The sequence below is a fragment of the Harpegnathos saltator genome, unplaced genomic scaffold, assembly GCF_003227715.2.
Source record: "Harpegnathos saltator strain DR-91 unplaced genomic scaffold, Hsal_v8.6 scaffold557, whole genome shotgun sequence".
Lineage (NCBI taxonomy): Eukaryota > Metazoa > Arthropoda > Insecta > Hymenoptera > Formicidae > Harpegnathos > Harpegnathos saltator.
Genome location: NW_020230379.1, coordinates 111,162 through 125,167, shown reverse-complemented (window position 1 = coordinate 125,167; position 14,006 = coordinate 111,162). Strand labels below are relative to the sequence as shown.

At 33.3% G+C, this 14,006-nt stretch overlaps 1 protein-coding gene across 6 annotated transcripts in view; it reads right to left on the bottom strand.

Moving 5' to 3' along the window:
* Nucleotides 1-14,006, bottom strand: part of Dhc64C (dynein heavy chain, cytoplasmic) — a 109,072-nt gene that overhangs the window by 94,136 nt on the left and 930 nt on the right. The gene's annotated exons all lie outside the window — the stretch shown is intronic.

Sequence of the window (14,006 nt, the reverse complement as noted above, 5' to 3'; positions counted from 1 at the left end):
GAAGCATTAAGGGAGGAAGAGGATAGGAGAAGAGAAAAGGAGGAAAGAGATGGAGAGAGAGAGAGGAATAGGAGAGAGAGAAGAGGGGGATAGAGAGGAGAGACTAGAAGAAAGAGAGAAAGAAAGAAAGGGGGGAAAGAGAAAGGGAGGGGGAAGGGATATTAGACAGGATTTCATGTAAGCCAAGAAGGGGAGAGAGGGAAGGGAAGAGGGAGGGAGGGGAGGAGAAGGGTGGAAGCCTAATTTTTTGGAATGTGGCAGGAATACAGAGGCAGGATAAAGATTTTTGGAACTGGATAAAGGGCAAGGATTTTATCAGTTTATTGAGACATGGTAAGAAGAAAAGGGATGGGAAGGGTTTAAGGAAAGATTGCCTAACACACACTAGTGGGCATATAGGCCAGCGAAGAGAGAGAAAAAGAGGGGAAGAGCAAAGGGAAGTTTTTTGATAGGTAGAAAGAAAAATTGGGGAAAAGAAAGTAACATTTTGGGGGAAGAAAAAGAGGAAGGGTTACTGGTTTCCGAAATAGAAGGTAAAGGCAAGGATAAGGAAATGATAATTATCTCAGTATATAAATATAATCGGAAAGATGGAGGGAGATAGGAAAAAAGATAAAGGAAATAATGGAGGAAGAGAGAAGAATGTAATAATAGGAGGAGACTTTAATATAAGGATAGGAGAAGAGGTAAAATAAGCAGAGAAAAATACATGGAGGCAAGGAAAACTTTAAAAGAGCACGTTGAGAATAGGAAAAGAAAGAAGAAAGAAGAGTAAGAAGAAGAGTTAAGAAATCTGAGGAACGAAAGAGAAGTATGGGAATTTATAAATAGGAGAAGAGGTAAAAGAAAACTGGTCAAGAATAATATAGACAAGGAGGCATGGAAGGAATATTTTATGGAATTATTAAAAGGGATAGAAGAAAACACGAAAGAGGAAAGGAAATTTATACAAGAAAGAGAAGAAGACGAGATTGGAGGAAGTCAAGAAGAAGAGGAAGGAGAAGAGGAACTGAAAGAGGAAGAAATTATAGAGGCAATAGATAAACTCAAAAGGAAGAAGGCAATAGGGATTGACAAAATACCGGCGGAGGCATGAAAATATGAAGGACAGGCAGTGAGGAAAGGAATTAAGGAATTATTGCTGCAGATATGGAAGGAAGGATCTATACCGAAGGATTGGAAAACAAGTGTGATTTGCCCCATATACAAAAAAGGAGATAAGGAAAGAGCAGAAAATTACAGAGATATCAATACTATGAACAGCGTATAAAATTTATGCAGAGGTGTTGAGAAGGAGATTGGAGGAGGAAGTGGAAGCAAAGGAATTACTACCTGAAAGCCAGGGAGAATTTAGAAGAGGAAGAGGAACATTGGATAACATCTTCGTACTAAATCATATAGTGCAAAGAGAAAAGAATAATAAAAAAGATAGAAAATATACGCAATGTTCGTGGATTTTAAGGCGGCTTTCGACAACATAGACAGAAAGAAGTTATGGGAGATACTGAAGGAAAAGAAGATAAATAGGAAGATCATAGGAAGGCTGGAGAAGATTTATGAAGAAACTAGAGTCACGATAAAAACGAAGGATGGGTTTACTAGCTGTTTCAAGACTACGAAAGGAGTAAGACAGGGATGTACGATGAGTTCACTGCTTTTTAATTTGTATGTAGCGGATTTAGACGATCACATGAGGAGGAGGAGTAGGAGGAGTAAAAGTAGGTAAAGAGAGAATTAGGTCTCTGGCATATGCTGACGATTTAGTTTTAGTAGCAAAAAATAGGGAAACATTATTAGACATGATGGGTACATTAAGAAGATTTACAAAGGATAGGAAATTAATTGTAAACACGGAGAAGACAAAAATAATGGTATTTAACAAGGAAGGAAAAGAAAAAAAGGGGAGATGGAAATGGCAAGGTAAAGAGATAGAAGAGGTTCAGGAGTTTAAATATTTAGGATTTAATTTTAATAAGGGAGGGGACTATAGGGAGCATATAAAGGAATTGAAGAAAAGAAGGGAGACTGGCGGTGAATAAGGTATGGGGATTAGAAGAAAGGATTTATAGAGATGACTTTGGAAGGAGAAGGAATTTATTTAAATATTTGGTACTAAGTGTGATGTCGTACGAGGTAGAAATATGGGGATGGGAGGAACAGAAGGAGTTAGAGAAAATTTGGATGGATTATGTAAGATGGGTGTTTAGGCTAGATTTTTGTACGCCAAGGTATATTATTAGGAGAGAATTAGGGTTAGAAAAGCTGAAAATTAAATGGGGTATAAGGGCTAGAAGGTATGAATTAAAGATAAAGAAAATGGAAGACAAAAGATGGGTGAAAGAATCCTGGAAGGAGAAGGTTAAGGATGAATGGAAGGAAAGGTACGGAAGGGAGAGAGAAAAGTACTACAATAGGAACGGGTGGGGAATAGCAGCAATAGATAGTTTAGGGAGTGAGGAAGAGAACATAAAAGGAAAATTGGTTAGAAGAGAGAAGGAAGTACAAAGACAAATAGAGGAAGGGCAAATAAGAGGCGAGGTATAACAGAAAATATAAAGAAATAAACGAAACAGGGGAATGGCCGAAATATTTAGAGGGGGGAGACGAAATAGAAAGGAAAGAAGGAATGGCAATTAGGGCAATGATGAGGTTAAGGTGTGGAAATATGGAGAAGGAAAATAAATATTGGGTAAAGGAAGAGGATAGGAAGTGCGTGTTTTGTGGACAAGGTAGGGATAATATAGATCATTTTATAGGAGAATGTGAAATTACGAGGGAATGGTTTAAGGAATTAGGTAACAGTAAGGAGGAAAGAGTGAAAAAGTTATGGAAGGATGATTTAAATAAGGTGAAAACGGAAATTCTGAAGGAGCTATGGAAGGAAAAGAAAAAAGGGAAAAAGAAAGAAGAGAAGAAAAGGCAGGATGTGATATAGGCTGTGAGACAGAAACTAGTAGATAAGATAGTCGATAGATAATAGATAATAGGTATTAAGATAGTTAAGATAAGGTAGGATAGGAGTAAGGTAGAGGGTAGAGTGTGTAGAGTATGCAAGTGAATGTAGGAATGAGTGAGATAAGGATTATTGTAAACCAAGTCCCGCTTCTTGGCAATGTATGCTGAAGTGAATAAAGTTTATATAATAATAACTATTTTATATTATTGGGTCCATGCATAATTCCGTAGCGAAAATCGAATAAATTTCAAACACAAAGTATTTAGCAAAAAAAGCGATTTTAATCAACTAAATATGTTCCATTCTGTTCAATGACTTTCTGCCATCTCTCTACGAGCTTCATTATCCTTCTTTACAATAGTACCCTGATTTTTGTTAATTTTGATGATTTTGAAATTTCCAAAAATCAATAAGTTAACAAAAGTCAATTGCGCTATTGTAACAATATATTCTATAGCGCTATTGTAACAATATATTGTAATAATATATTCTTGAGACTAAATAAAGCGAGAAAGTCTAGTACCACTTTTTCTTCCGATAAATAGTTAGCAAAATATCGTAAATTAAATATTGAAAAAGTTATCAAGTTTTCCTCAAATATCTCAAAAAATATTAGACAAATAAAAAAATGTTTTAGACAAAAGTTGTTCAAATTAACTAGTAGAAAAAAACAGTGTAATAAAAAATAAGGGTTCCCATTTTAAAAAAACGCAAGTTGACCTTCAAATGAGTTTGAAAGTAGAGGTCAAGGTCAAAATCAAGATCATTATAAGGTAGCTCACTTAAATCCCTACAACTTTTATTCAAATCATTTTCCTTGAAACTTCAATACTGAAGAGTTATTTGGGGTGGGACATTAAAACAGGACATCCTATATATCGATTATTTTTGGACAAGAATTCTTTAACATCTCCATTTTTTCATATTATTATGTCGAAAAGAAAAAAAGAAAGATTTTAGTTATTAATGAGAACTTTTAAATTCGATAACGTTAATAACAAAATTAAATGAAAAACATTTATCTTGAAATAAAAAAAAATTAACCTTGATATATGAAGTATTTAAAATATTTATTAAAATTATAGAAGTTTATATATTCTGAGTATCTTACCATTAAAAAAATACTTGAAATATTCAAAGGTTGTAGTTTTAAACAATATATTTCGAATAAATTTAATAAACATCGTATTAAGATTTTTATTTTAGCAGACGTTCAATTATTTTATAGGAGAAATATGGAAACTTATGCAGGAAATCAATTTGAAAGCAATTATCAATTAAAAATCAAAACCGGACCATCATAACCAAAGCCATTGTTTTAAACTTATTAAACCTGTTCAAATCTGTGGAAGAAATATCACTTTTGATAATTGCTCGATACATCGATTCTGTACAAGATTGATCGAAAAAGTAAATTATAATTGGGACATTAAAAAAAATAAATGAGAAATACTACCAAAATTTGAAATACGAGTAAAGGAGCAATTAATAGTTCATTATTTGCTTTCACAAAATATATGATTTTGATTTAATATTGTTACTATCGATCATGCACAGTAATGTAGATATTAATCGATATTACTAAAAATGGTAATCTATGTAGAAATCATTTCTTATATAACAAAAGAAGGTATCGATGCAGTCGACAAATTAAAAATGGAATACAGATCTCTTTGAAGCTAGGACTAAATCAGCAGAATTAAACTGCATCTAATGGATTGTTTAATAATACTCACTTTATATCAAGTTTTTACTATTAATAAAAATTTCTGTATTCTGTGTCGTATGAAAAAAAATCGTGACGCCGCTAGCTTCATATAAAGCCAGCAGGACAAAAAAAGCAGGAATTTAAGGCATTTAGACTAATTTGTACCATTAATAAAAAAAGTAATGATAATTATGCTTATTAACACCTCGCCGATAACCTTGAACTTCATATATGTTGTCAAGGACATTTCTCTGAGTAACTTGCGAAAAGTTTTAGTCGGCGGCCATTGTTTATTAAAAAATTATTAACAAAAAAATTTTTATAAATGACAGTCTTCTCTCCGCTTAGGTATTTATTTGTTTATGCATGCAAAATATGTATATGTTGACGAAGGAGAAGCAGAATTTCTCCTCTTGCACTCCCCATTTCCAAAAAATAATTTGATCTATTCTAATATTAGCTGATCTGACTTAATTCAACTTAATTTGCTGTTACTTTTGATATTAGGAAATAAAGTCAAATGAAATCGTTATATTGTAAGGTATTGCACATTTGTCTACTTTTTAATTTATTTTGTTATTAAATATAGAACAATTTGTTTTATAAATAATGCACTCAATATATATAAATAATATCTGTATCCAAACAAAAATTCAACAAATAAATTCAGAAATCATATATAATAGTTTTGTCGAAAGAAAGTAGTCAAATGAAATGGCAATGTTACAAGTTGTTGCAAGATGTGCAATAACATTATCTCTCTTCAACTATTATTTATATTTATATTTCTTTCGACTATAACACACGATATTGTCATATATTATATATTGTCGTTTCGCGTAGTATTATTTTTTTGATGAAATAATTATAGATTTAATAGATATATTCATAATATGTCCCACCTTGTGTAGGGACATCGTTAATCTTTTCAGTATATTGATTTTCTATTGTAGTATATCGTAAACTCATCTGTTTAGTAGTTAAAGCGAAGATTTGATAAATATATTTATTCATATTTTTTCTTTTAGAATGTTGTTTTTTAACTGATAAGAAGTCGTCCTTCCTCTTATCTCCCCTCTGGGGGCTTTATCTCCTAGATCTCCATCATTCGTTTGTAAAAGTACTTGATTTTATATAAATCTTCTTATAGATTTATTAGTCTCTGTATAAAATATATAAATTCAAGTAATTTTACAAACAAGTGATGAGGGTCCAAAGGACAAATATATTTATTAAATCTTCGTCTTACTAAATTGATGAGTCTACAATATGCTGAAAAAAGAATATATTGAAAAAAGGTCCCTACGCAAGGTGAGACATATCATAAAAAGATTATTAATTATTATCATTAGGTAGATACAGGTTTTTGCTTCTGATATCATGATACAAACCGGTGTAAACCTGGCAAGTAACTTAATAAAGGAAAAGAAAAAAAATTTGCAATACAGTTCGATTGTACCGAAAGTACGAAAGTATCCTTTCGACATATTTTAAAAAGCCTCTACTTCCAGTCCCTTTGAGGTACAAATAATTTAAAGAGAGATACAAATGGGTATAAACGATACTCTTTCGAATAGCATTGGTCGTTTTGCGATATCTTATACTTGCTTGCTGGCTATTTTCTCTTCCTCCCTATCTTTTTATCCTTTGAGGTATAAACGAAACAGAAAATGGTATAAACATGTACAAACGAAGTTTAATCAAACCGTACTGCGATTTTTTTTGTGATTAAGTTGTTTGCCAGGTTCACATCGGTATGATTCAAGGTATCAAAAAATCAGAAGCTCTTTAAAAGAAGTTGATTATAATTACTTAATTATTTCAATATAAAAATTTCATATATGAAAGTAGCATCCATGCTAATAAGTTGCGACAATTTGATATAGTAGCAGGAATCATAAATCATTAATTTATTTGCAAATTCTCCATATTGTAGGTTTTCATGAATACTGATATATCGTGTTAACTATTCAATTAAATGCTCTCAGACACAAATATAGCGCGAGCAAAACGAAATGAGAGTTGTAGACAATGAATGTCTAATTGAATACAAAGCTAAGAAAGTTACTTTTAAAAAGTTAACATTTTTTCTTTCGTTATCTATCAAAAAAGTAGTTTATTAGCGTTATTATTACTCCAGAAATAACAAATAAATAAAAAAATAAATCATTACAATTTCCATTACTTTTTTCAATTCTAGAAGTCCTTTTGAGGATTTGCTTCTGCATATCCTCTCTCTCTTTCCGTGTGTGTCTGTCATATATGTAAAATAACGATTTATATCCATTACAATTACAATTACAATTAAGAAAGGACTCTGTATATTTTACATGAAAAAAGTAGCTTTGATCAAACTGGTTGAAATTGAAATATGTTGCAGTTTAGATGATGCTGATTAACAGTTTCCTGGGCAAAAATTGAAAATCAAAAATATAAATAATACAATGATTTGAAATGAATACTATTGGAGGTTAGAGAATGTCTTTTTTCAAATACAAGATTAAGTTAATATATTAGGTATTCCTGTTAGTTTTGAGGATTCATATAGATGACTGTAACTGCAAATCTACTAGAGATATTTTGAAAGTTGGTCATTGTCATTTCAAAGCTTGGACATTTTTACAAATAATTTGATAATATGTTATGCGCATTCGTAAACATAATCATACTTTTTAGTGCGATTGAAAATAAAATGTGATAAGGAGCATTTTCGTTGTTTGTTACTTTATTGCTTTGATTCAAAGAAAACGATTGCCGAAACTCACCAATTTATCTCAGAAATTCTGAGTCTGTTCCACCAGTGGAAACATGTGAATACTGATTTCAACAATTCACAAATGCTGATCTTGATTTGAAACACAAAGAACGTTCAGGTTAAACAAAAACATTTGAAGATACCAAATTGCAGGGATTATTATTATTAGAAAGTTGAATTAATTTTGGTCTCATTTTATTAATTATTTTATTCTTATTTTAAAGAAATGGTTAAATTTACATTAATCAAAATATTTTCCGTCTTTAGCTGTAACTTTTTTCCATTTTTCTGGTAACATAACGATTTTGTGACAATAAAACGATCTGTGCCAAAGCGTGCTGCATCGACCGGAATAGATGGTAATCAGATAGTGCTAGGTTTGGAGAATACGCTAGATGCGAAAAGATTTCCCATTTGAGCTGTAACAATGTTTGTTTAACGTTTAAAGCAACATGTGGACAAGCATTATCGAATTTTTTTGTTTAATCAGTATGTTCTTTGTCATTCAAATCGGATTCACCACTTTTGAATTATTGAAATCAAGATTTATAGTTAGAATACGATGGAGCTTGATCACCATAAGTTGTAACAAGTTTCATGAGCTTCAGTTGCCAATTTTTTCAAATCAAACAAAAAAAGTAATGAATGTCGAAAATGCAATTTTATGCAATCCATTTTAGATACATATAAACAATGAAATTCTAAGTAACAATAGCACACAAACTATCATATGTCATAGAGAAATTTCAAATCTTTCAGTGTTGTCAGATTTCAAAATTTGTACTAACCATTAAGTTGCTACTAAAGCTATCTATTGCTAGGAACCAGAACTAATTCAATAATATTAATTGAAGCATTAAATAGAGTAAATCAACCGTTTCTGATCGTTTGCTTGCAATGGGAAAGAAAATTCAAAAAGAAAGCACATGGGTTCCACATAAATTGTCTGAATTGGTTATTAAAAATTGTTCAACCATTTACACTTCCCTGCTTCCTCGTCACAAAAAGAAGTAGTTTTTGTACAAATTGTAACTAGCGATGAAAAATGAATTTATTATGATAATTCTCAGCATATAAAATCGTAAGTAGATTCAAGCTAACTATCGACATCGACTCCAAAACGCAACATTTATGGAAATAAGGTTTTGTTGTGTATTTAATTGGATATGAAAAAAGCTCGTGTACTATGTGCTGTTGAAACTCAAACAATCATTGTTGAGCATTATCAACAATTAATTTGGATTGTGCTTTGAATTAGAAATGTCTAGTAATAGCTCAAAGAAAATACAAAATGATATTGTTGCACGATAATGGTCAAGCACATATTGCAAAAACAGTTAAAGATATGTTATCAGTTCTTCAATAGAAAGTCTTACTACATGACACGTATTTACTAAACTGTGTTCCTTCAGATTATCACTTATTTCAATCGATGCAGCATGATCTTGCTGACTAGCATCTCAAAATATATAAAGAAATAAATAAAATGGCTTGATGAATGGATCCCTTCGAAGGACAAACATTTTTTATCGCGGAATTCACTTATTGCCAAAAAGTGTGAAAAAGTTACAGCTTACGACGAAAAATATTTTCAATAAAATATAATTTAACATCTCTCTAAAATAAACGTATTTTTTGCAAAAAATCCTTCGAAACTAACCGGAAAACTTAATATAAATGTTTGAAAAAAAATATATATTGTTGTGTCCGAGCCACAAGGTTTGTGGCAGCGTCCGTTGTTAGTACATGAGCCTTAGGCATCTGATGCTGATTTTGACAACTGAACGAAGATTGTCTGGACAACGGAAAATCGATAAGAAGAAAACAACAACAGCTGACAGAGAGTCTTCGACAAGCTGTCATTGCAGAGAGACGCGAGAATTGTAGATCAGAGAATTATTCTTGTTTAAAGCTTGAGTGAGCTGCGCTGTAAATAGTAAAGCTTGTTATTCTTACGCGAATGTTTTCATTTACCTGAGTGCAAGCGCGAGTGCGAGAATGAGTGTAACAATATATACACATATATACAGGGTATCTGTAAAGTCCGACCTCATCCCTGAATCTCGGAAACAGCTTTAACACGTTAAGCACGGCGTCGATCCCCGGGGGCTGACAGTGAACTTTCCCCGTTTAGGCGGCGTCGGTCCCTAGGGACTGACAGTGAACTTTTTGTTTGGGCGGCGTCGGTCTTTGGGACCGGCAGTATCAAGGTTAAAAATAATTCACTCGATGAATCGCTATCTCCTTCTCCTCTCAACATTTTCGGTATTATGAGCAATACATTTTTTTGAAAATAATAACTATGAAAATTACTTTATAAAACACAACGAACTAAAATTCTCTCTCTCTCTCTCTCTGCTCAAAAAACCTTTACACTTCCGTGGTCTTTTTCTAACTGATCTCGTTTTTTGGAGATCGCTTTCTTACCGTTCTCCATCTGATTATCTTTTGTTTATACTTTGTATATTTCTATATTGGCGGCGCCATTTCCATAGCCCAAACGAAAAATGAAGCAAAATCGTCACCGCGATATGTGTATCTTCTGTTTATACTATGTAACCCAACACTCGTCGAGTGGTCGCCGCCCGTGCCGCGCCGGCACGCCACCTGAACGGAAAGCTCAGCAAAATCGGCTCCGCGCTTAACGTGTTAAATATGGAAAAACGTTTCAGACAAAAGTTGTAAGATATTAAGGAGGACACATGATAAAAATATGGACTTGACCTTGAGTGACTTTATCAAGGCCAGGTCAATGTGATCGATGTTTTCTTAAATAGAATCTCCTATTTTTTTATTGCAGATTCGTGTAGCCCTTGTCGAGACGTTTACAAAACATTAGCTATTTTTGTTTTTTGTGCAAGCCATTCCCAAGATATGAAGCTTCAAAGTTAACATACCATTCATTCAACATGCGGCATTCGTATTACCCAAGGTATATCGCATGGAGGTTGCACGGTTCGATTTATATGTGCGCCTCTTGTATGTGCGTGCGTGCGTGTGTGTGTGTCTGTCTGTGTGCGTGTGTGTGTCACAGTAGAGATAAGGACCCCACGGTACGTCACTCCCGTAGTATTTTTTGACTCCAAACCCTCTCCATTGTGTGTGTGCGTATGTTATGGTTCTAAAAAGGACCAATTTTGTGTGTATGTGTTTCTTCAGTCAAAATTCTCCCCCCCCTCTCTCTCTCTCTCTCTCTCACCGTCTCTCCCCACCATTCTTCTTCTCTTTCCCCATTAGTTATTTTCTTGCCGTTACTGCAGAAGATACTCAAAATGAGCATCGGGGGACACTGAAACCGTGGGGTCCTTATCTCTACTGTGACACACACAAGCACACAGACAGACAGACACACACACACACGCACGCACATGCAAGAGGCGTAAATCGGACTGTGTAACATCACGCGGTACACCTTGAGTAATGCGAATGCCGGTGGTATGTCAACTTTGAAGCTTCATATCTTGGGAATGGCTTGCGCAAAAAACACAAATAGATAGTGTTTTGAAAACGTCTCGACAAGAGCTACAATATGTAATAAAAATAGAAGGTTCCATTTAAGAAAACATCGATCACATTGACCTGGCCTTGATAAAGTTACTCGAGGTCAAGTCCATATTTTTATCATGTGTCCCCCTCAATATCCTACAACTTTTGTCTGAAACATTTTTCCATATTTAAAGCCGTTTCCGAGATTCAGGGGAGAGGTCGGACTTTACAGATACCCTGTATAATATGCGTTACTTTCACAGTATTTAATGACTCCCTCTGTCATGCGTACATACATGCATACATATATACGAGGGTAGTCACAGAAGTACCTGACCTGACTAATAAAGAAAACACAAAAAATTTTGGAAAAAATATCTTTATTTCTCTACATAGTCTCCTTTTAGCTCAATACACTTTTCCCAGCGATGTTCAGTAGCTTCGATACCCTATTTATAGTGGGAATCGTCGAACTCCTCAAAATAGCCATCAAGCCACCTTGGTCCATTGTTTTGACTGTTCCTTCGTCTCAGGTATGAAGTGATGGACCCATGTTTCATCTATGGTTATGAATCGACGCAAAAACTCGGCTTTATTTCTGCGAAACTTTGCCAAACATTCGATTGAAACATCCTCACGACGCTGTTTTTGTTCCAAACGCGGCACCTATCTTGCGCACAGCTTTCTCATGTCCAAATTTTCAGTCAATATGCGATATACAGCACTTTTTGAAATGCCTACCATGTCTGCTAACTCGCGCACTTTCAGTCGACGGTCGTCCAATATCATTTTGTGGATTTTCTTCACCATTTCTGGGCTGGTCACCTCATTTGGTCGACCATTGCGATGTTCGTCTTGGCAGCTCGTACGGCCTCGTTTAAACTCTGCCACCCAATATTTTACTGTTGTAAACGAAGGAGCAGACTCCCCCAGAGTAGAATCTAGCTCCGCTTTGATATTGGTTGGACTGAGGCCTTTCAAATGAAAATACTGTATCACATAACGATGACCAATTTTTTCCATGTTTACAAATTCACTGAGAGCGTTCACTATTGACGGCTGCCAAACAAATACTAAACAACGTAGCATCGTCAAACTTCAAACTTAAACTTTATAAGGTTGATACTTTCTACCATAGTCATTCTTTTCAAACAACAACCGCTATCTATACGTCAGGTCAGGTACTTCTGGACTACCCTCGTATATGTTTGTGTGTGTTACGTAGAAATCAGGCACACATACACATGCACGCACATATACCACATGGACGTATGCACAACAGAAAGGAGTTGAAGTCATTAAATATTGTAGAAGAGTAGCACACATTATACCTATATATTTTTTTTTAACATTTATTAGAAGGTTGTATTAATTCTAGTCTTATTTTGACAATTTTACCTTTATTTTAAAGAAATGATTAAGTTTATATCAATCAAAACATTTTCTATTGTCAGCTGTGACTTTTTCTCATCTTTTTGGCAATGTAGTGATTCCATGACAATAGAATAATCTGTGATTCGAAGCGGTCCAATCAGACACCTATTTTTGCACATCCTTGTAATTATTGAAGTGTGTATCTACCAAAATGTGTTGCATCAATCGAAACAGATGGTAATTAGATGATGTTAAGTCTGGAGAGTATGCTAGGTGTGAAAGGATTTCCTGTTTTCTAAGCTCTAACAATGTTTGTTTAACAATTGAAGCAACATGTGGATGAGCATTATTGTGCAAAAGAATCATTTTGCATTTATTATTAGCTATTGCTAGCCTTTTTTGCATCAATTCATCATTCAATTTGTTCAATTTGTTTGTTGCTGGTATCACTCCTATGTTTCATTTGGTTTTAGATGCTCATAGTACACCACACCTTCCATATCCTACCAAATACAGAGCATTGCTTTGTGACCATGAATGTTCTATTTTGATGTCAATGTTAATGGTTGTTCTGGATCAACCTATAATTTTTTTGCTTTGGATTATCAAAATAAATCTGTTTTTCATTTCTAATTAGAATTCGCCAGAAAAAACTTTTTTTTCTGTGTAGCTAGCAAAGACATAGCAATATTCAAACGATTTGAATAGCAATTTGAATAGCATTTTTACTCAATTTATGCGGAACCCATTTGCCTTTCTGTTGAATTTTCCCCATGGCATGTAGATGTTTAAAAATTGTTGATTTACCAACGATGAGTTGTCTAGCCAATTGTTTTTCTATTTGAGTGGTGTTTTCATTCAATAATGCTTGCAATTCAGAATCTTTAAACTTTTTTAGTTGATCAGTCTTTTGGCACTCAAATAGAAACCACCACTTTTGAATCATTGAAACAAAAATTTACATTTGGAATACAATGAAATACTTGATCAGCGTAAGTTGTAACAAGCATTTCATAAGTTTCAGTTGCCAATTTTTTCAAATCAAACAAAAAAATAATGAATGTCAAAATTGCAATTTTGTACGATTCAGTTTAGACATATATAAACAATGAAACTATCAGTAACAATAACATACAAACTGTCATATGTCATAGAGAAATGTCAAATCTTTTAGTATTGCCAGATTTCAATATTCATACTAACTATTAACTTGTTACTAAAGTCATCTATTGCTAGGGACCAGAACTAATTCAACTTCCTAATATATATTAATTTCATCTGTGTATTGAAAAGACATTTTTAAACTCTAACAGCATTCACTTTGGATCATATCTTTTATAATTTTAATTTTTGGACATTTGTTCAAGGGAACTATTGATCAGCATCATCTAAATTACAATATATCTCAATTTTAATCAATTTGACCAAAGCTACTTTTTTGTATAAAGTATATAGGGTCCTTTAATTACATTATAGTTTCTAATAAATTTATTAATAAAGTTATTAATAAAAAAAATATGTTCAAGTTGTTAAGTTGAGAAAAAGTAATTTGTAGAGCAAACAATGTTACAAATAATGTTACTTTTTAACTTAGTGCAATATCGATCAATATTAATGCTGGTATGAATCAATCAAGATGAGAATATACAATTGACTCTTAGGCCAGTATTCACAGTCGGATCTTATATTTAAGATCATCTTAAGTTTATCTGCAGATGCTGTACAAA